General features: G+C 38.5%; 1 protein-coding gene across 2 annotated transcripts in view; it reads left to right on the top strand.

Annotated features, from left to right (window-relative positions):
• The window catches only part of bcl2a (BCL2 apoptosis regulator a), a 45,785-nt gene that overhangs the window by 1,933 nt on the left and 16,697 nt on the right, over nucleotides 1-27,155 (top strand). The window lies entirely within an intron of this gene.

Genomic DNA, 27,155 nt, shown 5'->3' with positions numbered 1-27,155 from the left:
TGACAGTTCAATCAAGGTGAAAGTGACACTTCAGTCATTGTAAACCACGCCCCTCTTAAGAATAGAGTTTTTTTCTGAGTGAAAGAGGCATCCTTTTTCTCTAGGACATATGACTTTGTTGCATGCTAGGTCATATGAATTCTTAATGATTGTTTGGTTGTAATTGTAAATAATTCCAGCAAATGTAAAAAAAAAAAATCATTTATGGTCAAATGAAACACTGTAAGGTTGAAAGATGATTTTTTAAGAGAAAAAGAAAGATGTTTTTGCTCGAGGTGAAGCCTCAGAGAGTTCATGCTGTGATTTACCAGTGGGACAGTTTAAAGAACATGGACATTTTCTGTGCTTGAAGACACCTAGTTAGGGTTGTGGCAGCTGCTCGAAAGCCTCATCCGCTTGCACTATTTGTTTTGAAGACTTATTAAATTAAATGTATTTATGATAACAATTAAATAGTATTATAATTATTATAATAATTATATATATTACAAATTTATTATTATAATAAAATAGATTTTTACTATCAGAAATATAAAAAATGATCATTATAATAATAGAAATAATTATCATTCCTGGTTGGGGACTTTGAAAAAATAATTTGTATATGTAAATTCACGAGTCATTCAAGGTTAATGGTGCAACACTCAGAGACTGTATAGTGCATGCTTCTTTAATGCTACCACTACACTATACAATACACTAAATTGTTACTTACACATGGCTGGCGCAACTGGCCCCTGGTGGCTTGTCTCTGAAAAGAAAGGAAATCTGGCATGTGTAAAAACCGAGTAGCCTCTATCCATGAACGTCCAACTCCCTAGTCAAAACAAGTAAACATTTTTATTCCTTCTTTTTTCCTAAAGAGCCCTTGCTTTAACACTATCCTTCACTCTGACTGCAGTGCTTGAATTATTTACGGTATAAATTGGTGCAGCCCATCATGGTTGTGTTGATCCTTTATGGTTGGACTGACTCCACCCTATTCATCTCAGAACCCCAGTCTAAGAGGGCTGTAGACAAGGACTGTCCTCCAAATCATGAACTGAACTACATTGTGCGTTTTATAAGCTTAGATAAAAATGGTTAAATGGTGTTAAATTGCAGTTTGGGAATATTTTCTCTGTTCCTTCAAATAATCAACCATTTGAGCATGGTATTATGCGAGATGGAAGAGTCTAGGGATGCACTGAAATTTCGGCCACTGAAAATAGCATTTTAGTTTTTCGGCCGAAAGAGAAATACGGCAGAAAAATAAATGCCGCTCCGCCCCTCAGTGTTCAGCGCACGTTTCACTCTCACTCTAGCTGTTATCATTTCGCGGTGTGACGCTCCGCTCAATATCGCGCTCTATGCACGTGCGAAGCTCAGTTGCTCACAGCCCATGCGAACGCTCCGCTCATGTACCGCTCATGCTCATCGGAAAAGCAAAGTACACTCAAATAATGCGCCGAAATTTCTATGTAGTAGTATACTTGTTTCTGTTTGCAATAGCCCTATACTGTGCTGCCACATGATGTGGTATAACCTTGCCGGAGCAACGCTGGTAAAATTACGCTATACCCCCCTTATCGTTCACTGATCCACTCCCCGCTACGCTCTACTCACATGTTCTGATATAGCTTTGTAGGACTATACATTATTTGTATAATTGGTCAAAAATACATTTGTTAAATCTGATTCTGCTGCATAGAACTGAATACAGAACAATATGTTAATAATTTAATATATTTTCTGTCCAAATTTAGTGTTACTTTCAATAAAAGTGTGGTTATTTCATTGCTTGTATTTTTTGAATTTAGAATCATTAAAATGATTGAATTTCATTACAAAGTCTATTATTAATACAATTAATGCAAAATAAAGCTAATTTAAAATTAGAAATAAACTATTTTTAAATTTTTCGTCCAAGTGCATCCAGAATTTTCGGTTTCGGTTTCAGCTCAGAATTGTAATTTGGGTGCATTCCTACAGTCTTCTTCTGACTGCAGACTAGAGGATAGCCTAGTTTCTCCACTGTCTGGTACAGCTGTGCAGGTGGCCCAGCGGAGCCAGAGCCATTATTCCTGTCTGGATGAAAGGTGTGCTGGGGATGAATTAATGATGGTCATTACTCAGCACATCTGCTGCAGGTTAGACTGACTCAAATGGCCTGTGATAAAGGGAGGTATGGGGAGAGCTTTTCAGAGCGACCACCGTACACAAACACTCTTCAAGACGCAAACCAGCATTTGTTATTTTAAAGGTCAGTTGTAATGAATAGATGTTGAACTATTTTATTATATCTAGTGATGTATCAACTCTGTCATTCCTTTAGTGAAGAGATGCGGTGCAATTAGGATACAATTAGCAGAGAAGCATTTTAATAAGCCTTTACATGTCCCTGCATTATTCACAAAGCTCAGCACTTTTGTCCAGAGGCAATGAATGATTTATTTATTTCATTTTGTCATGAAAAGCACATCTAGAGTTTGCATTAAGACTGTTATTGCTGAGAGAATTGGCTCACTCATGAGAGTTATATATTACACTGAGTCTGTCATTAACAGCTTCTTTAAACGTAGGAATTGTTTTGAAGTGCTGAGAGCATTTGACGTCGATATATACTTGCACAGGGGATGCTGCCCGCTTGATTTCCTCTGTAGTTAGTTATTTTAGGGGAATCTTTATTAAGTTACTGATAATGTCCCAATAGCTTACCATCAGAGCGCTGGTGCTGTTTAGGCCTGTTCATTTGCTTATGCCTCATATGAAGAATGCATTTAAAAACTTGATGTTTGGGGATTTTTAAGGACTTTTATCTCAAGAACAGAAGCATCAAACAGGGATGCAGCCAGTCAAAACACTACTATAAGTTTTGCTTTAATGTAGTTTTGATCTGTTACTCTGTATAAAGTTCAAGTGACTCAGGTAATGGAAGAAGAACAATTCTGCCTTTGTTAAGTGTGTTGTGCGATATTCATTTCCCCCATAGAAGGTCCTCAATGTGTAAGAAGGGCTTCCCAATTGCCCTAAATTGGTCAGATGGCTTCACTTCTCTGGTTGAAAAAAATGTTCTCTCCACCCATGGTTAATCCCGACTTATTATCCTTCTTTTGAATTAATGTGATTCATTAATCCTAGGAAAAAGCCTGTCTGTGAAGAATATATGATTCAGCTGTACCACAGCGCTCTGTCTTATTACTCTTTTTCCAGGCCCCCTGCAGGGATACCCCGTTTACCCAGCATGCCTTGGAGACCATTGTCTTACTTCAGCCACTATCACAGGTTGAAATGGACTCGAAAGACTTTTAAATGCATGTTCTGTTCATGGAGATGGTCTTTTCTTCACAATGATACAATTATACTAGAAATAATTAAATTGGTTCTGTTAGCCAATTTAATGTAGTTCTTCTTAATGATGGAAGTAAAACATGCCGTGCATCATAATGGATGTAAAATAATTATTGTTGCCGCTATTTTAGAAACGGCTTGCATGAGTCTGGAAACTGAATCAACGTAGGTTTATGCTGCTTGGAAAGTTTTCCATCCATTTTGGCCTTTCTCTTGACCCTTTAGCTAAAAATTGCCTGTGGAAGTGTTTTATAGGTGACTGCAAAAAATTGCCTAGACTCTCAACCACTTTACCTGCCTTTCTTTTTTCAGAAAAGAAGAAAAGAACATCCTATACGTGTTACTCAGGTTTCCTTTTGTATGTAAACACATTTACCATAACATTGGAGCCTTATTCAAAGTGCACACATGTCTGTTAGCTTTTATGTCAAAACCAGAGAAACAACAGGTCATTTCTTTCCTTTTTTTGAGTCGAGAAAATCAGATTTCTTTTAGTATTTTGTTCTGCATGTAAATTTTTACTAGAATGAGACTGCCCCACAAGGGGAAAACGATCTCTTATGTCATCTTTTATTAAAGTATGTTATATTTCATGCATTAAAATAACTTTTTAAAATGGTTTAATTGCTTTTTTTAATGTGTTTAACAGAAGCTGTAGGAGTAGAGTGGGTCTGTTGCCTCCCAATATTTGACAGCACTGCACATGGCAAAATAGAGCAGATGCTCAGACATTTAGGACTTCTGGTTTGCAAAATGCTTAATGAGCTTTCTCATTACTGTGTAACCGCTTAGAGCTAGCTCATTTAGCATGCTCTTTTTTCCCACCCCCTCTCTCAACAAATTGATGTTTACTATTGTCGTAATTGCCATGTTACTGTTGAGGTGTAGGTAAAGATGGGAGCTTTGTTGGTTTGGTGAACTGAGATCAAGTGCATTGCTTATGTGGGGCGTTTGCACATTGGCACACTAGTTATCCCAATGCGCAACATTTGCTTAATAATCTCCCACTTATTGCTGAGATTGAGGGAAGCTATTATAAATTAGTCAATCAGCAGTTTATGTTAGGTTCAGCTTAAACCTTTATATTTTACTATAGTTTTACTATCCTTGTGACTTCCGGAGGCAGTCAAGCGTATGGCATTTAACTCCAGCCCCGATTCAGATAATGAAATCAGTCTGCGTGTAAGTTTGTTTAGACAGACTACAATTGCGCAGGTGCTCACCCACACACCACATACCTGCGGTTCATTACAGGTTCCTTGCTGTGTACAGTACACTGCTGATTCTGATACCTTAGAGGCATGTTTGACCCCACCTGGGTCTTTTGTTAGTGGGTGTTGCGTTTTGGGGCGTTTTACAGTTTGAGTCAAAGAACTTCAAAAGCTCTAGCATCGCTCTTGTATTCATTTTTCCCGAACATGTGCCTCCTACAGCCCTTTCAAGTGACACTGTTTATGAAAGTGATATTGACGAGAAAGACAGACCATAGGAAAAAACGAGTCAACAAATGAGTGCAGAGAAAATAATAGAGTGTCTCTTTTTTGACATTCAGTGATAATGGCTTCAAACAAACCTGCTGTGTATTTTACCATTGCAGTGTACATCTGTGCCTGTGAAGGTGCCAAGAAAGGTTGCGGAAGAAAAGAAACGTGAGATTAAAAAAGAGGAAATGAAGGAGGCGGATGAATAAGAGCAATAAAAGAAATCAGGAAGGATGAAGAACTGTAGAATAGGTGACTGTGTAAAAGAGTATGTTTTGTTATTGTACCTTCCTGCCCAGCTGTTATCAGGTGGGAAAGGTTGTGGCTCCTGCTCCTGGGGGGCAAATTATGGCTCCAAGGGTTTTTCTGATTGGCTGCCGGAAAGCTGCATGGTGCCTTTGACCTCAAGGCGAAACCCTCTGCTGGGTGTGTCTGGAAAAGAAGTCTGATGTTTGGTGGAGATGCAGCGGTTTATTTTAGGGCTGGCAGTTGTGGGAAAATAAGGATTCCCTAGCAGGTGTGGTCTCCTTGGTTTGAGAAACTAGATTCTATAGCCTACAAAAAGACAAGTGAGACAAGGGTAAACGTTCAAATGATTAAAGAGTCTGCGGACAAAATTATTCATCATAAAACCACTTTTTCTCTTTTTTTCCCCCCTAAGCAGCATATTTCTAACTTCTGAGGATTACAGACAATAGAACAAATTGGATGTGAAAGGTGAGTTCAGCACGGGGTAAGCACCGAGATAATCTTTATGTTTGAAGAAAGCCAAAACATTATTTGTTGTCCCTCATCTATTTCTTGTTTTTATTCACTGAAACTCGCAGTGAGTCATTAGAAGAAAACCTTGGCGAAGCTGAAATTTCTCAGCCGCATTTATGTTTTTAGTTATTGGTTTCCTTGAGGAGGTGAGAGACTTGCAGAGAAAGTTATAGGGACATTCCCTTCATATACACAATGTACTTTTTCTTTTTTTTATAAATGCATGTTGTAGATCTATGTGAATGATTCATCCATGTAGGCCTATTCATTTTTAAAATGCTTGATCTTCCGGTGAAATGTCTGTGGATATATGTCAGACTTCTCCAATCATTTCATCTGCTTAAATTCTGCCCCTCCACAAACATTTTTTGTGGAAAAAAAAAAAAAAAAAAAAACATTTTTAAGTGCAATGACCACATCTCAAAATCCAATCAACAACCGATGGATAGAACCAAGTCCCTTCACATTTTTTTTTTCTTTTCAGATAATTTGTTATACTCGGATGTAAATTTGTCCACAGTACAGAATTAAAGGTCTGTTGCTACTTCCGTTTCATTGTGACTTTAAGGAGATTCTGTTTATTGAATAGCACAATACATAGATCACATTTATCCATTATTAAGGCTGGATTATAAATCAGAGATAGGCCTAATTGATTTCCATGTCTGTAACTGGCTTCCTTTCTTCCTAGTTTTGGATGCAATTGGACGATGACTGTTTGTGTTTGTGGACGTGAAGGCCTAGTTATTTGGATAAGTTGACTTGTGATTGATCAAAGTGACGGTTCTTGCTGATCAGACAGGCTTTGTATTGGTTTTGAGTTTTGTCTGCCTTTGATGCTGCAATTTTGATTTTGACTTTCCCTCACCCTTTGATATGTTCCTTGTGATTTAAGAATTTCTTTTCTTTCCACAGATCTTTTTTCTTTGCACCTGGGCACTGTGGAATATAGAAACAAAGACAAAGGAAGAAGGCAACAATTGCTCATGAATGTTTGCCAGCATATATGGTCCTAATTCCTGGGTTAGGGCATCTGTCTAGCCTAGTGGACTCAATGCACTCTCATCCCCAATACATTAGATGAATGACAGGATCGTTATCTCCTCAGAGTTCTATATGTACATCGTTCATGTACATCAACAAATACTCACTGTTTGGTGTGCGGGTTGCACTCATTGATTGGTGAAAATGTATTAGTGAGTTTACTTTGTTTTTCCGCTGTCAGGACCTGTGGTTCCTCCTCTTGCTATCCGATCGGGGGTAAACATTGTCACTTGCTTGCCTACCAAAAGCTTTCTTTCTTCTGTAGATTTGGAATCATCTACTAGGCACGCAAACCGAATTTATTTTTCAGAGGAAAACAACTCATTGCCCTCTTGATCGCAACTGATCGCCACCTCCCACACAAAAGTTGTCAGCTATGACAGTTGGCTCATAGAAGCCCTTTGCAGTAAATCCACATCTGTGTGTGTCTGCCCCCTGAAAGAAGCCATACACTCTCACAAACATGTGACATACGCTGTGCAATAAAACACTGACAAAGGATCAAGAATGATTAACAAAATGGACCGCTCGCAATGAGTAGTAGATGCTGCAAACTTAGATTGGAATCTTAGTGATGAGACAGGCTCGTTTACTGAGCTTTTGCTGCTGGGGACTTAAGAGTTTATGTATGCAGGTTAGAGTTTTTTTAATGGAATTATAGCAAGTGCAGAGTATGTTAAGGGTTTCTTTCATTCGTTCTGTTATTCCTCTTGTGATTTCGGTTTTCTGTAATTTGTTTTTCAAGTTGACTTTAGAGGGTCTCCATCGTTAGAACAAAACCTTTATTTATTTATTTATCCATTTTGTTAGATTCACCCTCTCCTCAGGCTGCAGTTTCGAAGAAATTTCCCTGATCTTCCTCACTCAACTGCAGGAGTTTTTTTAACTCAAGGATTCGATGTTGGACTAAATACTTTGTTGGGGCGCTGCTCTGTGCTTGTTTGGCATAAGCGTGGCTCAGCATGTCCAACAATGCACTGCTCTTGTCTCCTCTTTTGTCTGGAGAGAACAAGATTCTTGGTGGCTTTTAAGCTGTTCAGGGTTGAAGCCAAGTATTTCCCCCCTCTTGGTACCTCGGGGTCAGCCTTGTCCGTCGCTTGCCATCTGCTTCTCGGTTTGCTCCAGGCATCCCAGGCCCTGTTGATCTCCTCCTTATCCCCCGAAAACCATTCCTACCATTCATCCAGCACGAGCCATCGTAAGTTTCCAAAAACATGCTTTTCTTGTATAGCTTCTTGTGTCCTCAAAAAAACTGCTCTCCTAGGGCATTAGAATGAAAACATGGTCCCTGTACGTGTAACACTTGTTTTTCTCTCCTGTCAATCAAAATGTCATAACTCGATCTTCCAGAGAAAAGCCAGACTTCTCTCTGGTTGTATGAAAGACACAATTACACAATGTGTAAGAAAGTATCTGTTGCCACTTCCGTTTCATTGTGACTTTTTTCATTAATGTCCTTATATTTCTGGGCAATTCCGCGCAAAACTGTCACATCCATAATGCCAACTAAATACCATGGCATTGTGTTGGCGTTATGGATGTGACAGTTTTGCGTGGAATTGCCCTTCTGGTTTACAGAATTGGGAGCCATTCGCACAATGATTTCTAAGGAAACCCGTGCTGAATGCTAATAAGATGTTATTTCAAGATAGCCCAAAGTTTGAGCAGTGCTGGGTCCAGATATGGCAAAATCAAAGCTAAGATAAGTCAAACAGTAATTATGTATTTTAGGTTCATCCGACGCAGCTTGAATTATTCATGTACAATGGGAAAGAGGCAGTCTCTGCCTGTTAACGTTATACATAGCCTGCCTTTAAGTTTAAGACTCTCATTAAGGCATGTTGAACTAGATATAGCTTGGTAAATGCAGAGAATTCCTTGTCCAGTGAGACTTTTTCCCCTGAGTTTGACTTTCTGTGAACCTGGTTTGAAAACCCCTTTCCTATCTCCTTCAGCAGAATGGAAGTGAGGTCCACATGTAGTGCATCCCTGTTATTGCTTGAAAATGTGACTGTGAGCTGCTGCTCTGAAAGGCATTAGCATTGCCTCTCTCCACACTTGTCAGCAGAGAAGCTGCATTAATTCATTTTTGATAGGACGGGTAACCTCAGCACTAAACGTTCTCCCCTAACAACACACCCTAACATAAATTAATTACGGTCCAATCAGATGTCAGGCAAGACATGAGGTATCCTCCTTAGTCATGCAATGACAGAACAGACTTGCTGGGAAAACATATGAAATTTACACATAGAAAGACTTGCTTCCTAACATTGTTGTTATGCTGGCCTGCATGATTTATCTAGCCAGCGGCTAGATAATATTTAATGCTGATAACTAAAATGAAATATTAACTTATGAACTGTGAAGTCAGAAACTATTCAGAAACTAAGTTTTGGATTGCTATTTTTTTAATGTTGTTTCAGGCCCATTTTGTTTCAATTTCTAATGGCCACAGGGTAATATGATGTATACCAACCCCAAACTTTTAAACAGTACTCTACTTTCATTAGTATCAGCATAGTTGTATTGCAGTAGTGAAAATTACACTGTGAGTAGTCAATGGTAATTTAATACACTATAGTGAATAACAACACTGATACATCCTCTTTGCTTTCACACTCTTTTTACTTTCCCATCTGTTCCATTGACTCAGCCTGATGCTGGGGGAATTTCCTTGCTGACAGAGTGGTGTTCATTAGGTTTAGAGATAGAACCGATACAAAAAGACATCAGTTTTCCTCTTTGTCTTGCACACAACATCAGTCCAGCCATTCAAAAACTGTACTGTTAGTGACAAAGATCAGAACAGGAAGTGTGGGATACAACCCTCTGGCTTGGATGAGTATTGGGTGCGTGGGTTAGTTATGAGGAAGCCAAAAGCACATTCCCAGCAGGCTGAACACAGCTGGGGAGCTGCATGCTTCAACAGCAAAGCTTTGAGAGCCAACCAGCCATCATACTGTTGTAATTCCAGCCTTGTGATTTCCCTGCACGCTGACCACATGTGGCTACATTTCAATATGAGTTACATCACCTTAACGATTACTGGAATTGATTCCAAAGTCTGTGTGGGTTTATTGTCAGCAACAGTGCACAAATGAATCTACAAGTTTAAAATTATCTTTCTGTGGCTAAGGTAGGGAAGAAGACCCATGAAGTCAAAATAAAACGAGTAGCAAGAACATCTAAATCTGACTGTTAGAGTTCTAAGATGAGAAAGGATGCTTTACTTTTTTACTCAAGCTATTCTCAGGTGGAAGTATCAGAAGGGCTTTCAGAGTATGGTCAGGTCTTGCTGAATGAATGAAGCAAGCCTTATTGGAAAGATCGTATTTATGAGTTGAATGCACATAATCGTCATAACAAAGTCATAATTAGTCATAATTGAGTGGGAAACTCATTAATGGTAAATTTGTTAAAATGAATGGAAACATATCTAAGTTGCATGCACAATAAACCATTGTGTTGTACAATTACAATTTACAGCACCTTCATAAATGAAATAAAAACATAATGCAAAAACACACACCCAATGCTCATTCTTTATTAATCATTTTGTAGATGTAGTGTTAAAAAATCTTGTTGAAACTTATGTAGAAAAGGTACATCACCATCTTGCCAGATAAACATTTAGAATGTAGAATAGGTGACACTGGTAATGTTAGACGGTTTGGTTTTGGGGCGGAGGGTGATTCTTCCTTCTCTCACGGGTTGGCTCGGGTCCTTTGATGATGGCAGATGAGGACTGAAGCACCTTTCTGATGGTGTAGATGAAAGCAAGGAGCTCTGTCACTTTCCAGTGTAATGGGGTGTGGTGGGAAGTCATGTGGAAAACTCTCACACTCACTATGCAGACTCTCACGTGGCTCGCATACTCTTCTCATGTTTTGTCCAAATGGGAACATGTGCACGTGTACCGTTTAACTAGGGTTGAATGCATTGGATCTGCACAGGCATTAGGTATCAAGTATGCCAAATACATGTAGGTGAAGGCTCCTGAGCTCAACTGTGCCAGATTTATTGGCACCAGTGTGTTTCGAAAGGGTGTTCGGTGGCGGCGCACAGTCAATACTGAAGCAATTTTCCCCATTTCACTCACTGATGGGAGAAATTAGATGTCTAGACATGGTTCATGGCTGCAATAATCAACTTGAGCAAACAGTGCAGGGAATCCACCAAGCGGCTACATCTAGTCACCGTCTGCTGAAACTGAATGGTTCTCATGCTTGTGCAATTTCTGAAATTTTTTAGGGTTATTCAAATCTGCTTAAAAAAGAAGAAAAGACAAGCATGTCGTTGGTTGCTAGGTAACATAACATCATTGACTACAACGTGTATGGTAGATTTATTTATAGCAGTTGTGTGGACTTCTTTGGTTCTTCCACTGTTGGCCCGAAGGCAGAACTGTCTGCCTTTAGTGCCTTACTGGTTCAATGGTGAGTCCAAACAGTAGGCCTACTTTAAATACCGTGTGAAATAGAAATTCACATTATCTATTTTTAATGCATGTTATTAATCGTCTTATGAACAATTCATCCATGCATGTTTCAATGTTACTTTATCTTAATTGTTATATAAAAAGGTCATAAATCTTTCAGTAAAACATTTTTTATTTTTCAATAATCTGTTGCACTCGGATGTATGCCTACGTCACAATATGGAAGAAATGATCTGTCAGTTCTTCCATTACATTGTGACTTTAATCATAGTTTTTGTCTTTTGATGAAAATATGTTTTAAATTTAGTCTTCCATACATTTTAGTCAATTTTATTGATTAAAATGGTATCTAATTTCAGTCTATAAAAATAATATTTTAGTTGAGAGTGCAAAGTGAAACTGAATTCAGACTTTTAGTTTGATTTCAAAGTTTAGTGTGTATTCACAGCATAACTTGTACATTATGATGATTAGCATGTGACTTAGTTCATGTTTACTTCTGCAATCTTTTTTTTTTTTTTTTGCAAATTGAAGTTGTAATATGTTTATGTTGTGTAAATATCTGATTACTCTCATGTGTATATGATGAATTAGATAAGATACTGTAATTACCTCCTTGCAAAGGGATTCAGTTTACCGGTGTTCATTCACTGTTCAGCTTTAGCTCTCGTAGCTCCAGTGGGTCAGTCCCCAACATTATTGATTGGATAATTTGAAACATTGATATTCTATATAGATTTTTCTTCTTCACTAAAACATTGTTTGTTCTTTGTTAAAGACAACATAGTAAAGCATCATATTAAAGAGCTGTCTGGAAGACCACACAGATACACAGAGCAGTAAAGTCATTCACACACGCACAAACAGCACTCCGATGGAAGAATGGGGGTTGGCACCAGGGACAGAGGTGGCAGATGGGTGATTTAGCATGCAGGCAGCCTGCAGGGGGACCCTCCATCTCCCCTTCTTCTGCATGCTGATCAGGAGGAGGAGCAGGAGGGCGAAGACTTGGGAACAGAGAGAGACGCATAGCAACACACTCAAAGGCTCGACTGCCCCATATGACTGTTTGCCTACTAGCTCCTTTCTTCCTTCAGTCTTCTCGGAGGCTCGCGCTGTTGTTTGCTTTCTCACACAGCTGTTTGATATTTATGGGTGAGACCCTGCGGGCCCGATCTGTCGTGGCGCTGTGCATAACTCCAGCGTGGTTTTCATTCTCTTGGGTTTTTTCAGAGACAGTTACAATGTGTTAACAGAGATGGCTAATTGATGACTGAAGTTCAGTGTTTCTCAGTGTGTTTGTCTGCCTATGACTAATGATCTTGTGTCCTGTAAACAGTGATGTCCTGCAGGCTGACTAGACAAAAGAACGATGCTCGCTCACTAACTAGGGATCCATGACAAGACACGAGACTTCTAAAGCGGGCGCTTGTGATGCTGAAAGAGGAAACCACACTGCCATGGAATCTTGACCTCCATCATGTGGCTTCCATTTATAGACAGGATTCACACACCCGCCTGACCGATGCTGTATTTCCTTCCATTCAACTCAATAGTGGGATCGTTGTCGCTGACTGTGGGACTTTTGCCAGCTGATTCAGTTTGGCCTCTGTCACGTTCTTAAGCACAATGCCCTGGACATATCCGAGACCCACTCCAGTTCCTGTTCTGAATAGGTCTTGTATGATGTAATGCATTCAGCAGGGCTGAGATGTGTTGGTGGTGGGAAAGGAAGTCACTTCGGCTAATGTAATGATTAACGGTATGCTATTTTAAAGTGACACTTTGTTAAGGTTAACCTGAATGTAACGCCTGTCCTGTTTAATGATGGAAAAGCTTTTTTATCATTAACCACAAGAAGTTGTTGTGATCAAAGTTTTAACCTTTTTTCCTTCGAAATTTCTGCTGTGCTCATCACTCATTATGAAAGCAAGAGCAAACTCCCACTGCGTCTTTTTGACAATTTCAATGGTTTCAAAACTCGATTTTTAGCCAAATGAAAAAAGGACCAACATACTGTTTTGACGCGAATGCAAATTAATGCAAAAGTACAAAATCCCCCTTTATGCTGAGCTCTCTCTGTTCTGTTTACCAACTAGCTGAACATTGAAAGATTGAAAGTCCCCTTTTGGTATTCCCCTGCAAAAAGAGAACAAAATCAGATATCCAAACTAACTGTCAGGGTCTCAGCGGGGCAGATTTGAGCACTAAAAACCACTCCTTTCTACAGATTAACAGTAAATGAACTACTTCAGTCACGTTCAGTTGGTTAACCTGCTTTTGTGTTGGAGGAAAAGTCATGCTTTTAATCTTAACATATCCACTGAATGATCAAGTTTTGACTTGCGATAAAAATAAAGATTCACTTTTTTTTATATCTGGTTTTAAATGACTAATAAATGTTAAATTAACAACACAGTTTCGCCAAAAAACTGTCAGTAAAGAGTGTTATATTATGACTGTAACAGTAATGTTTTCTCAGATCTTAGGAATGTGGAAAATTTGCCTGTATAAATACGACCGAGCTTGTTAAAAGAAAATAGTTTGTTCCGTACCTTTATCTTTGATGTGGTCACCAGCCTCTTTGTGTTGGCGTAAAAACATCTTTATCAAGGATCGCACTCACCGTCTCTATCCGCACAACACCCTGAAACAGGGACTTTGTGTAGGAAAGTGTAAGTAAACACCTCCTTCTTAGGTTTGAACTGAGACCTTACTTGCTAATTAGCCTTTCTGGCACCTGGATATCTCCTCTAGATAATTGTATCAAAGTTAGGGTGACACAATTTTGTCAATGTTTTGATACAGTCCACAGGTGGGCCATGGTGCCCTGATTCTGCCAGGGTCAGAACAGTGTCAATGTATTGACCTTAAAGTGACTTTAACTTTGTTTTAAAGTTGTGCAGTCTAAATGTCTCATTCTGTTTCTCATGAGGTTTTTCAAGCTCCTCTGCCCCTAAAATGTTCCCCTACGTGGTTCCCACAATAACAAAGCCAGATTGTCTTTACACCCACATCAATGCATTCCTGTCATTCTTCTCTTGGAGGCCAGGCTAAGATCAGCTGATAGACGGAAAGTGAACGAGAGAAAAAGAGAGGTCGTTGAACCTTTCCAACAGAGGACTAGGGGAAAAAGAGGTGGGAGGCGTACACGTGGGTGGTAGTTCTGTGTTGGAGGGGGTGTGGGTGTCGAGGGAAGCGGGTGGCGGAGGAAGAGAGAGCTGATTAGAGAGCAACTGGGGTAGAAGAAAGGGGGAGACGGAAAAGCACTTCCAGAAGGCCTCCAGCCCATGAGCTAATGCTGTAAAAATCTTTCCTTTTCTTCTGCTGTTTGTAGGACTGAGGTTGGGGGCTGTCTTTGCATCTGAACCTCCCACGGTCATCACCCACACTGTCTCTGTGGGCAGATGTTTGACTTTCTCCGGTGTATTGCTTCTCATTCTTTAACCGTATTTCTTATTTACTGACTGTCTATCCCAAAAGAACATTTTATTGGTTAATAAGGCTGCTCCGTCATCGCAATAGGGTTTTTTTCTTTTCTGCCAATGTTTTCACTAGCAACAAACTCAAAACTTTTTACAGTTTCTTAACAAAGACATTTTGTAATAGCTGGAAACTATTTTAATGTAAATAATGGCATAAGTTACTCTCCAAAAGTTTGGGGTCAATTTTTTCCTTCTTTTTAAAAAGAGATTAATGCTTTTGTTCAGGATGGATGCATTAAATTGATCAAAAGTGACATCAAAAGACTGATAAATGTTTCTTAAGCACCAAATCAGCATATTTAGAATGATTTCTGAAGGATCATGTGACACGGAAGACTGGAGTAATGATGCTGAAAATTCAGCTTTGCATCACAGAAATGAATTACATTTGAAAGTATATTAAAATAAAACAAATTAAATAATAATAATAATATTTCACAATACAGCTGTTTTTAATGTGTTGTTGATCAAATTAAAGCAGCCTTGGTGAGCATAAGAGACGTTCAGAAACATTTAAAAATCTTACCGACCCTACATTTGGACTTTAATGTATTTCTTGAAAAGTTTTTTCGTCAATATATGTTTTACAGCCTCAGATAACGCCTCAGAGAAGGCCTCAGGTCACATAGTTCACTATGTCTCACTTCAGCAGACACCCAGCACAGCTGTACCAACCACTGTGGAACATCAGATCTTTTAATATGAATATCCATCCATATCAAGCACAATGATGCAAATTACAGTTTTTTATATGTTGCTTTGATGATAAACCAGGTGACGGCTCTCCACTATGGAGACGAGATGATGTATTGGGGAGAATGAGTGAACAAAAATTGAATTATGATCTAATGAACGCTCATTGGCTGAGCAAAAGAAACTGTATAAAAGTGAGTCTTGATTGAGGTCGTTAGATGTTCTGCAGGCATCGTGGCTTTATTGTCTCCACCAATAAAGCCAATTTTTTTGGCATCTGGAGTGATTTCTTAGAAAAATGAGAAGACTTTTTCCATCACATGAACAGTAGTGAACATCTCCAAAATAAATACAAATTTTCTCATATTTTTTTTGTTGTAAATTTGAACCCATTCTTACTGATGCCGCCAAGACTATAACAAGCCATTATTGCAATTTTCAACAAAATGTCATCTGTATTAGCCAGTTATATACTTTTACCTATCTGGCAAGTGAAAAAAAAAAGTTTAATATATTAATATATAAAATTGTTGTACCCTGCTGAATGTATTTCTTATTTTAGTAATACCATTGTGTCAGGTGTTTCTCCTAAACTTCTTTTGAATAAAGAAGGAATAAATTGGATATAAATTAGACAATTTCTGGCTAACCAGATCCTGGAAGAATTTGACGAGAAACGTTGGTATTGTTTTTATTGAAATCTCTAACTTATGCAGATATCAGACATGAGTGCAGTTTGTGGCATTAAGATCTCTTCTGAAACTCTAGAATAGACACACAAGATTACTGGGGTCTTTTTTTAGGCGAACAGTCTGAGAAACAGTAGACCTAAGAAGAAGTCTCCATTTGTCTTGATTTAACCTCATTGTGGCCGGTCTATGAATAACAATCTCTATTAAATTGAGATCCTTTTTATTTTCTTGCATATGGAAAGTTTCTGTATTTTGTATTCTGTACTTACAGAGATTATGTCTGTGGAACAGTCAGATGGCCTTTTTCCTGTACGCTCCTTTCTGGAAGTGTGTCGGTGAGCTCAGATGAAAGAATGTAACCCTGCCGGGGTTGGCGGTTGGAGGGGGGGAAGTCTCCCTTCGACTACAGCAGAGGCCTGCACTTTCTCTGAACTTTCCCTCTATTTTCATGCCACTGTCCTTTGTGACGCTGAGCATCAATTTTTATTCCTGGGCCCACAATTTTATCACCTTCATTTCATCTCTCACACTGGTTCCTGTACAAACAATGATTGACACTGCTGTTGCTGAGCAGAATTCAAATCATGCCCATACACTAATGCACATGTGGCAGACTTGTTAAGGTCTTCGTACCTTCCTGTTGAAGATAAATGGCCTCAGCTTACATGTTTTGCTCAGCTGCATGTCTACTGGTCAGATCATATCCAACCCATTTGTATTATCCCCTTTTCCAGACAAAAGTAGGCTGAATTGCATTGGTTAATCAGAGTTCATGGAGGTCATTGCACTAGGAAATGAAAATGGCACGGTTAAAACATACTGAGCTGTCTAGGACACAAATTACGTAATGCTCTTGGAGAATCTGTGTGCGTGAAGGATGTATTTCTGCACACACTGGTTTGCATCATGGCAACTGCACAAAAAAGCTCTCTTTTTGATTCACTGCTCACATGCACTCTTAAAAATAAAGGTTCTTTATTGACCTCTATGATTCCTCGAAGAACCATCCAAGAAACAAAATGTTCTTTAGGTTATTAATGTTCTTCACATTAGGAAAAACATGGTTCTAAAGAACTGGTCAGTGAAAGGTTCTTTTTGGAACCAAAAATGTTTTTTCTATAGTATCACTGAAAAAAAAACGATTTGGGTCCTTTATTTTTAAGCGTGTATGACCTAATCAGCAGGGTTTCCGAGAAAAAAGCAGACAGGGTTAACATATTTAAAATGCATGGCCGATGATTCATTTGTCATACAAAAATAACACAAGCCTTTAAAAAAAAAAAATGTTTCCCTCTGCACTGAGGCTGCGGAGGGACGTTTCCCTCATTTGCACAGGCTGACTCATACGGATGTATGGGGCCAAACCATGGGCGCTGTTGGTCCTGTTTGAAGCATTGTTTAAATGAGGACAGAAAAAAACAGATGTTTTGTTTTCAGCACGAGCCACTGTTTTGTTCTGTGCGGTCGTATGGTATGTGCACACAGGTATCCGAATTACTCACTGTCAATGTGATGGTTCTGTTCTGTGGTCTATATGCCAAAAATGCTGATGTTTGATCAGTTTCCCCTTGCTGGGTGTTATTTAAATATGAAACGATGCATTCAAAGGCTGTTCTGATGATATCAAAAAGCAGAAGTGCAGACAATGCTCTGCCTCTGGAAATACAAAGACGTGAGTTTGATGTCATCACAGAGTGATGGTCATTAAGAAAGCACATGATTTTGTTTCAGTCCTGAAACCACTTTTTCTTCTTCCTTGTTTTGTCCCTGTTGGATACAGTTTTTATTAATTGTAGTGTAGTTGCGTGGGGAAATATGTACAACTTGTGTATCTAAATACATTCTTGCTTGGAAATTTTATCATTGTGACTGGGGCATGCACATCTAATAATAACAATTTATTTGTGATCCAATGCATGGGTTTTTAGGATGCTTTTTATACTTTATGCATAAAATGTAATTTATATAATTAAGAGGTGAGGTAACGATCTATAATGCAGCCAAATCTAAAATGAATTTTCAAATCATTAAATTATGATATCATTATTTACACTGAACTCAAAACATTTTTGCATTCAGCTACTTTACTCAATGCGATTAAATGGAGAGCAAATAGAGACTTATTAAATAATAATAATAAATAAATAATTATTAAATATTTAAAATAAAAGTTTATATTTTTAGCATTTTCATTTGAAAGTTTTAGCAGTTTTGTTGTGATTTGTCATTTATTATTATTAGGGGTTCAAACATGAAGTTTTATTATTTTTATATTTGTATTATTTGAGAATTGATTCCTTGGCAACTAGCCTAGCTGAAATCAAATAAAATCTGAAAATAAAAGTTTAAAATGTTTATATTTAATTTGATTTCAGTTAACGTTTATTCCTCCTGAGCTTTGGAATCTAATTAAAAAATAATATCTGTGAAAGTTTTGTTGCTGAGGTGACGAAGTGTACTGCATTGATTTCTTGTTCTATCAAGGCTTTAAAGCAGTTAAATGAAATAGAAAAATTAATTTAATCTGTATGATATTTCCTTGATCTCATGATATATTGTGTACTGTGCTGCTTTATATTACATAGAATGAATCAGTAAAGTCATATATGGCATGTATCTAAATATACACGCTCTGTACTCTATAGATATATGCATGTCAGGCAACTTTTGCTTTCATTCTTTTTTTGGGTTTAGCGGTTCAGCATCCCTTTTATCTGGCATTTAATTAGAACTGTAGGCTGTTGTACGAAGAAAAGCCTTTCCAAGTACTAGCTGAGGTCGCTTCCTGCCCAAGTCAGCTGATTCGAGATGTGTCTCTTTAAACCTTCGATCACTTTTCTTTCAAGCCACAGTGTAACAGTTCTAGAGAAGCTCAAATATAAACTTATTTCGTTTAACAGGAAATCATTACCTCAGCTGTGCAATTCGGTTTTTGCCCAATGACTAAGACAACATGCGTTTTGCATCAGAGGTCTAATTGTTGTTTATTGAAAGGTCATTTGAATGAAACTACTTTCCATTGATGAAGTTTGAGCATGCAGAAGTAAGAATGTCTGTGTCAGCTTAGTGAAAACGGAATTTGGGACATAGGGAAGTTCGGGTGGGGGTGTGCGTGAGGGGGTGTGTGCACAAGCGCAAACTCACATATGACATCATGCACAGATTTAAAAAATGGAACTCGACAGAGTGAAGGTTAACTGAGAGATGTAATGATTTAAAATGTGGATTTGTGTTTTAAACAAAGTTTTTTATCAGGTTTTAGCTTAATGCATGTTCTCAAATCTAAATTAAACTGATATATAGTGGAAAGGAAAGTGTGAAAGGTCTTGAAATGTCAGTTTGCACTTGGTCTTTTTAGAGAGAATATTTTAAACAACCCTGACAAGTCCTTGACTCTAAGAATACCGGTTGTGGTGAGACACATTCTAAGAACTAGGCTGAAGTTTCCAGTGATACAACATTCAGTACATTAAAAAGAAGTCAAAAGCGAACTCGGAGAGCATGTTGTCATAGTGGAGCAAAGGAAAAGCCAATGTAAAATCAACCTCAGACTCTAAAACAAACCCAGGAGCCTTAAAGAAAGGGCTTGTGCATTATTGTTCATTATTTGCCTTTGTTAATTTAAGAATATTATTGAAAACTCAACAATGCAGAATTGTTATTATCAATAGCCAAGTTAAAGTGTTTTGAATATCTTTTGAAAGCTTAGGCTGTGCTTGAGTTTGGTTGTCATCTTTCAGGTGTGCAGTGTGTGTGCTTGGAAATGTACGGCATTCGTCTTTGGGACTAAACCGCTGAGCGGAGAATGGGTGCTTCTGCATGCCCACATGTGACCTTGTTTCCCTCTGCTTAGAATTATGTGCAGGACCGTATTACTAAGCTCTACAGTGTTGCAATAATTGTGTCGAAATGCAGGTCCACAGGCACATGGATGCTGACGCCTCCCAGCTTTCTTTTCAGTAGTAAGCACTGAGTTTACATAAATAATGCAGCCTGACTAGTTTATGATAAACTTTCATAGCACAAATATCACATTCTTTCTTCAGTCTTCACAGCTTTCTTATCAGATGTAAGAATGGTTTGTCACAATATTTGTGTTCAAAAGTCTCCAGTCTTTTCATTGTAATTTGATACATTCTCTTTTTCTTCCACAGAATTATGAGTATAAACCCACACGGAATCTGCACCTTTAGAATTCCACAGAAAGCACTGCAGATTCTCTCAAATTGGAACGCCCATAATTAAGAAGTTCTACTCATTTTCTGAGTAATTTAGCATAATAAAAGCATAATTTCCTTGTGCTTTCAGTTACTAATAAAAATCTGCTCTCAGCTCCGATTTAACATGTTCAAAATATGTTCCACAGATATTCTCCTCAAAATCAATGAAGAAAATGTCTGCAGATTCCGTCTGGGCCAACAGGTCAAAAACTCTTAGGTCTAAGAGAACAGACAGGAAGCGTCAGGTAATAGCAGTATTGCAGAGTCTCCATGCACAGATCCACCTCTGCTTTCATATTATATTGTTGTTACATAGTTTTTTTTTAGTAAAAAATGACATCTGTAATCATTTGTGCACGAATAACAACGTTCATTTATTTTTCCATTGGCTTGTTTTTCCATGCTTTTTGTTGGGTGTTTTTGAGTTACTGTTAGTCTGGGGACTTAGACATGGGGAACCACCTAAAAACATCCTGACAATACTGCAATTACCACTGTGTGATATAAACTTTCCAACACCTCAGTCTTTCAGAAATGCCGAAAAACACAACAGAAACCTGCACCAACTCATTTGTAGTGTTTATGGAGATGAAATAGTGCTTAACGCAGGTTAACATGAAAAGGCAAACTCTAAATAGGGCAGGGGAAAACATCTATGTATCTACATATTTATAAGTTTCAGGTCTTTTCTAGTGAACTTACCCCACTGAGACTAAACAGCTCTTAGATGCTTGCCATTGCACGAAGAATCATTATACTGATTCAGTGGAATAGATTGTAGAATAAATTGCACTCCAGATCACATGAATGGTGGAAAACGGCTAACTAAAGCCAGTGATAACTGGTGCACATGGTGCTGACCCACACAGCAAGTGGCTGGAATCTAATGAGCTCTTTCTGAAGACATGGCTCAGATGGAAATGTTTTGATCTGTGTCTATGTGGGGGCCTGTGCCTTATTCTGCCCATGACATCTTTAATGTGGAACCAAAAGGAATGGCGCATGAGATCAGTGTATTGGATATTAACCATGAAGCCATTAGCGGTTTGACTTGTGTTGAAGACACTTTGATTTGAACGTTTTTCAAATGGAAATTGTTTTTCAGTAAAGATGGTTGAATATTTTAGACCAAATATGGATATACAGTTAATAGCTTACAATGTTGAAAATCAGTTTTAGACTGCAGATGATTCAGAGGTCAGATCCCCACCCAATCCCAGCATGGCCACAGGGCAAGCTCCATTTGCTTTTTCCACAGCTGCAAGAACATCTCAACAAAGAGGCCCAGAAAAGGGACGCCAACCAGGCCTCTTGTGTTCTTTCAGTTAAAAAGCACCTAATCGAATCCACCTAAACAAAGCCTGAAGATTTCCTTCAGAGTACATTTTTGAATGAAGACCAATAGCGCTTTGTAAAACAGTTGTTCTCTTGCTTCTCTTCACCATATTATCCTTAGGGCTTGTGATACTTGGCAATTTGCTCAACCCACAGCAACACTTTGCAACCATGGTGCAATTGCTCACTCCCTTTAGAAATATGCAAGAATTTTGCTGTTCTTTTTCAAACCTCAGTTCGTTTGGATTTGGTCTACTTTGCCACTATTTGGCACAATTTACTTGACCTGAAATATGAGATCAGTGGCTTCACTCTAATTAGCCATTACATGACACTTTTAGTTATCAGTCAGTTTATGACCTTGCTGGTGAGTTGATCAAAAAGCTTTGTAAATCGATTTAGTTAGACTGTCTCGTTTTCTCCCATCACTGCAAGACAAGTCTTCAGAAGCTACATGCACAAAGACCTTTTTCCTAACAGAAGCGTAGGAATAGTTTGGAATTTCATTAAACAAGAAAGAATGAGCGCAGACATGGTGACTTATCTGTGATCCTGTTGGGGGGAGGGATGTGTTTGACAGGGTGCGTGGTGTCTATCGTGGGAAGCAGCGCTGTAAGCTCTTTGATGCCTCAATGTACAAGATCTGTAAGGGGGCCAATCCTATTCTCCGTCCCTGTAGCACCTAAGCCAAGTTCGCCCCCTCTCTCTTCCCACAGTCGTCTAGAGCATCAAATTCTCTCCCACCACACACTCCTCTCCAAAAACACATACACTGCGAATGGCATTCTTGAGGTGTCCCGCTGTTTTCCACAAACCCAGGAATTGAGCCATAGTTCGCCAATGCTGTAAATACTCTGTTGCTGTTGGATTCCTTTTTGATGGCATGTCAGAATTCAACTGAGGCCATTTGTTAGATTATGTACCCGGTTGAAATGTAAGATGTGTAACGAGAAACATAAGCAGAGGATAAGACAAACAAAAATCAGCGGAGCAGCATACATCAATCACCAGGCGACTGTTGGTGTCACGTAAGTTGAGATACAAAATGGATCTGGGAGGAGTGCTGTTTCCCTTTGTACATAGATGATTTAGACTACCAAAAGCACAGTGTGATATCAACTTTGAGAACGATTGAACTTGAGCATGGATTGCACAACAGTAGACTGGGAAAACAACATGAAATATACACATTACATTATTTTCCTGAAAAACAGCACCAGCTCTGCGGGTCTGTTCCAGGATTGTGTGTCATGTACACCAGCTGCTGCTGTTTTTCAGTGTGTGTTCTTGTCCGTTTGGTGTGTACGAGAGAGAGAGAGAGAGAGAGGTCAATCGTGGGCAACAGGCCACTGTGAAGTGATCAGTGTGTGTGTGTGTGTGTGTGTGTGTGTGTGTTTACGGTCAGCTTGTTTTTCCAGTAATACACACTCTGAACCCCTTGTCCACCTCCCATTTCTGGGTAGTCCACAAAATGCTGTCATGATCACCATTACACTGAGTCATCAGTTTGGACCCTGAATACATTGTACCATAATCTGCGAATGGTGGACAACCAAATACATATTTCCTTGGCAGTGTGGACAGACAACTTAATAATTCTGCTTCTTCTGTTAGCAAACCTTATTACAAGCTTCTAAATTATTCCAAAAGCAAACATATTAGAGTCATGTAGCTATTAATGATGATGGAAAAGCTTAAGTCAATATTCAAGATTTATAAAATCAGTCAATTTAGGTTTCTAATTAAATAAATGATTTTTATTTTCATTTAAGAAGATTGTCTAAATTAATTGAATTAATCAAATTATTAATTAATGTCATCATATCCTATAAAGGCAAGGCACTCTTGTATTACAATATTACAGTATTTGCAAGTATTTATACAATATACATTAGCAATGTATATTTAAATAGTTAGAAATTTGACTTTTACATTTTACACAACTAAATCAATAGTCTGAAAAGACTTTTATTGGGCAATCCCTTCTTGTCTTTGAACATTTTACATGTTTAGACTGTACATTAAAATATTAAGAGGAAATGCTAAGGCCACATCAGTTATGAGGCAACATCTCTGTCATCAACCGTGACGTGTGTTGCATATAAGCAAATGTTTTTACGATAAATTTATGGAAGCATACGCAAGCCCTTATCTCCACACTCAGGGTATCCACCTGATCATTACGTGCCTAGACTATTAAGCTGACATTTGCTAATGGCACACTGATGCAATTGGCCCTTTGCCTTGAGCAGGTTGATCCGGCCAGGTCTCTGTGTTTAGTACCTAGCTCTTTCTGGAACCGATGACTTTGTGAGATTGCTTGTTGTTCTCTTCCTCGTGTGCCTGTCTGTATACTCTCATCCTCTGTTATGTATAAAGAATTCCTAACTAGCTCCAACCATCCAGGCAGTACTCCACAGAGCTAACCAAGGGAGTTTTGAGATGTCCATGAAAAATATGTCCAGCTCAGAGTGGCATTTTGAGACTTCTCATGTTCTGAAGCATCCTAAATTCAGGAAGTGAATACTCTGTTTACAGGAAGCTTGGCCCTGAGGTGGTCAACTTAGACACATTTGATGTATTGTATGTAACACCATCTTAATCCCTGGCTAGATAAATATTTAATGCCCTGGTTTTATCAGTAAGGGAGGATGTATTTACAACAGCCATGGAGCTATTAAATTATGCATAATCGGCACTGATAAACATCAGTTTTTGTTACATGAATGGGCCATCATCTCATTTCATGGTCCAAAACAGCAGGAAATTTCAAACAGCTTCAATTCATTTTAACTAAGCTATTTTAGCATTCAGAGAGCAAGTGAACTAGACTTAAAATGCAGATAGAAATTGAAAGTCCTTCATTTGTAGTATATCACTTTGTGAATACGCCTCATGAGTCCCCTCTTAAAGCTTCCTATTAGATGTTGTTGCTGCAGTGGAACTGCTCTCTAGACTGCCAGTTAATGAATCCTGTTGGTAAGGGTAACAGGATAATGGAAACTGGAAAAAAGAAGAATCAATAAATTGCACAAAGCAGGATATTGAATAATTGAATCGTTCAATCATGCTATAAAGGCCTCAGTACAAAAGACTGAATGGGTATTCAATTTCAATGGGTCCATTATGGCTGTGTTAGGAAGTCAGCAGCACTGCTGATCCCTCACCCATTCATACAACTAACTACCAAATATGCTTATAGAGAAGTAACCAGTAAGTTGGACTAGGCATAGATTATTGTTTGTGCAGATATTTTAACAGATATTCTATAATTGTTCAATGAATGCATAAGGTCTGAACCCTTTCTTAGTTTCTCTCCCTGAGGTTTAAGGAACCCAAGTTCGGCTCCACTGCTGCTGGGAATGAAACCAGCGGGGCGTAGGCTCACGAAACTCCAAAATTCCCCTTCTGACTTTACAGTGACGTTGAGCCTCAGCTATTTGACCAGCCATTGTGTGTGTCTGCTTTCTGACAGCATACTGAAAATATTTCTATCCTGTTCATTTACTTTTGCCCTTTCTTTCCAACTCTTTCTGCCTTGGGGGAGGGATTGAGTTGCCAATTTCTTAAGTTTGGAACCTGAGGGGTGCCGGTAACTCCAATGTGGTGTAAAGCCAAGACACAGAATCTGTGGTTCAGACTTCAAACAAGACTCTGCGCTATTGTGTCTATCTATCCCTTTCTCCATCTAACCAGGCAACCCTCCCTTCTGTGTTCCCATTGCACCGAAATATGACACCAAATACTCCTCCTTTTCAAAGCCCAGCTGCATGCGACTGACATAAGAGGTAGTGTGAGAAAAGGGCTGATGAAGAGAGGCTCATGGATATTGCACTGCATAAACTCTATACAGCGAGAGACTGTTTGAGAGAGACAGGCGGCAAGACAAAGCGAGGAGAAGATGAGTTGTTAGGGGATTCTTCATTGATTTGTTTGTGAAGTAAAATGTGAAAGATCGGGTAGCTAGAGAAGAAATATGATTCATGCATCTTACAATTTTTCACCTCCATCAGCTGCAACCGACAGATGAGGGCGAACATTGGCTTGCTTCATTAGGATGAGCAGACGGTTCAGAACTGCGCTTCGGCTGTCAGCGTTTAACACCTCGCCCAGATGAGCACCATCAGCCCGTCTGCTCGCTTGGGTGCTGCTGGTGAGGAGTAGTCTGAATGTTCTCCCCGTTCTGCTGCCTCTGTCAGCATATCACTGCCTGCCCAGGGATTTCACCTCATGCAAATGAACAGCCCGTCCATCGAATGACTCAGAGTCTCCACTTAAACCCCCACACCCAAACACACACAAATAAAGCTCTACTGAAAGCACTGACTCGCACACTTCAAACCACCGGCATACACGCTTATGTAAACTCCAGTGACGCTTGTATGATGCCATGCTTTGATAGTTACAGTTAAGCTTTTCACATGGCTGGTAAAAAAAAATATATATATGGGGGAAAGTATTTTACCATTTGAGATTTCCCCTACGATTTCTTATAAATTATTTATGACTGAAGGGTTAAGAAGTCATTTTGAGTTACCGTTATTGTTTCTGTCCAGTTGAATGTAATTACTAGGCGTTGTACTTTTTTAAAAGTCATTTTATTGTTCACTGTTTTTTTTTTTTTTTGCTTAACTGGATTTAATGCTTTCTGGGTAGGGGTGCACAATTTGGCCAAACAAACTCATATTGTTATAAATAAAGATTTTTAATTAATTAATTAATAGCAATATGATTTTGTGTGGCCACATTAGTATCATATTGCAGTTCAAATTGCAATTACACATACATAAATATGTATTTATTTGTTTATTAATTTTGTGCAATTGCAGTTTGAACTGCTATAGGATAAACATTTAATTTCTCATAGTGCTGCTGTTTAGATGTTTAAGCAAAAATAACAAATTACTTTATTTATTTTTATTAAATTATAAAACTGCAATATTTTTGAACTGCAGTATGACAAACAATTTGGTCAGAGAAAATTATAATGCTATTAATTAATTTAAAGAAATATTTATTTGATTAATAATTATTTATTTTGATTGGTTTTGTGCCATTGACATTTGAACTGCATTTAACTTGTCATATTGCTGCAGCTTCGATATCCAAGCAAAATAACTTTTAATTGTCATTTTTCAATTTTGTCTTTATTTCTCCACTTTCACCACATTTACACATTAAACACTAGGCTTTTATTTTGTCAGTAAAATGAAGGAAGGCCTTTAAGTTTGTTTAGCTCACAACACTTTTTTTAATGCTCCACTCTAAAGCACACAGCACATGTAGGCTATACTTATTTCATTTAACAATCCATATCGCAATTTTGATTTTATTATGATTATTTGTGCAGCTCTTCTTCCAGGTTTATACTTCAAGTGATTTACATGTTCTCGGAACAACATCGTTGTTGGTCCAGGAACAACATTCCTGTCAACCAGTCAAATTTTAGACGTCTGGGTTAGGGTTAAGCATAGGGCTTGTTTAATAGAAATATTGTTCCAGGACCAACCACGGCTGTTAATCCAGGACAAACATGTTCTACTTGGCTGAATCATGGGCATGCTTTAGGTTTACCATGTATTTGTACTGATTTCCACTGGCACAAGGATGCAACCCTAGCTGATGCATAGCAAGCTCTGACTCCCACCACATTAACTAGTAATGGCTCGATC

Source organism: Scardinius erythrophthalmus, assembly GCF_964197995.2.
Source record: "Scardinius erythrophthalmus genome assembly, chromosome: 22".
Lineage (NCBI taxonomy): Eukaryota > Metazoa > Chordata > Actinopteri > Cypriniformes > Leuciscidae > Scardinius > Scardinius erythrophthalmus.
This window is presented reverse-complemented; position numbering and strand designations above follow the sequence as displayed.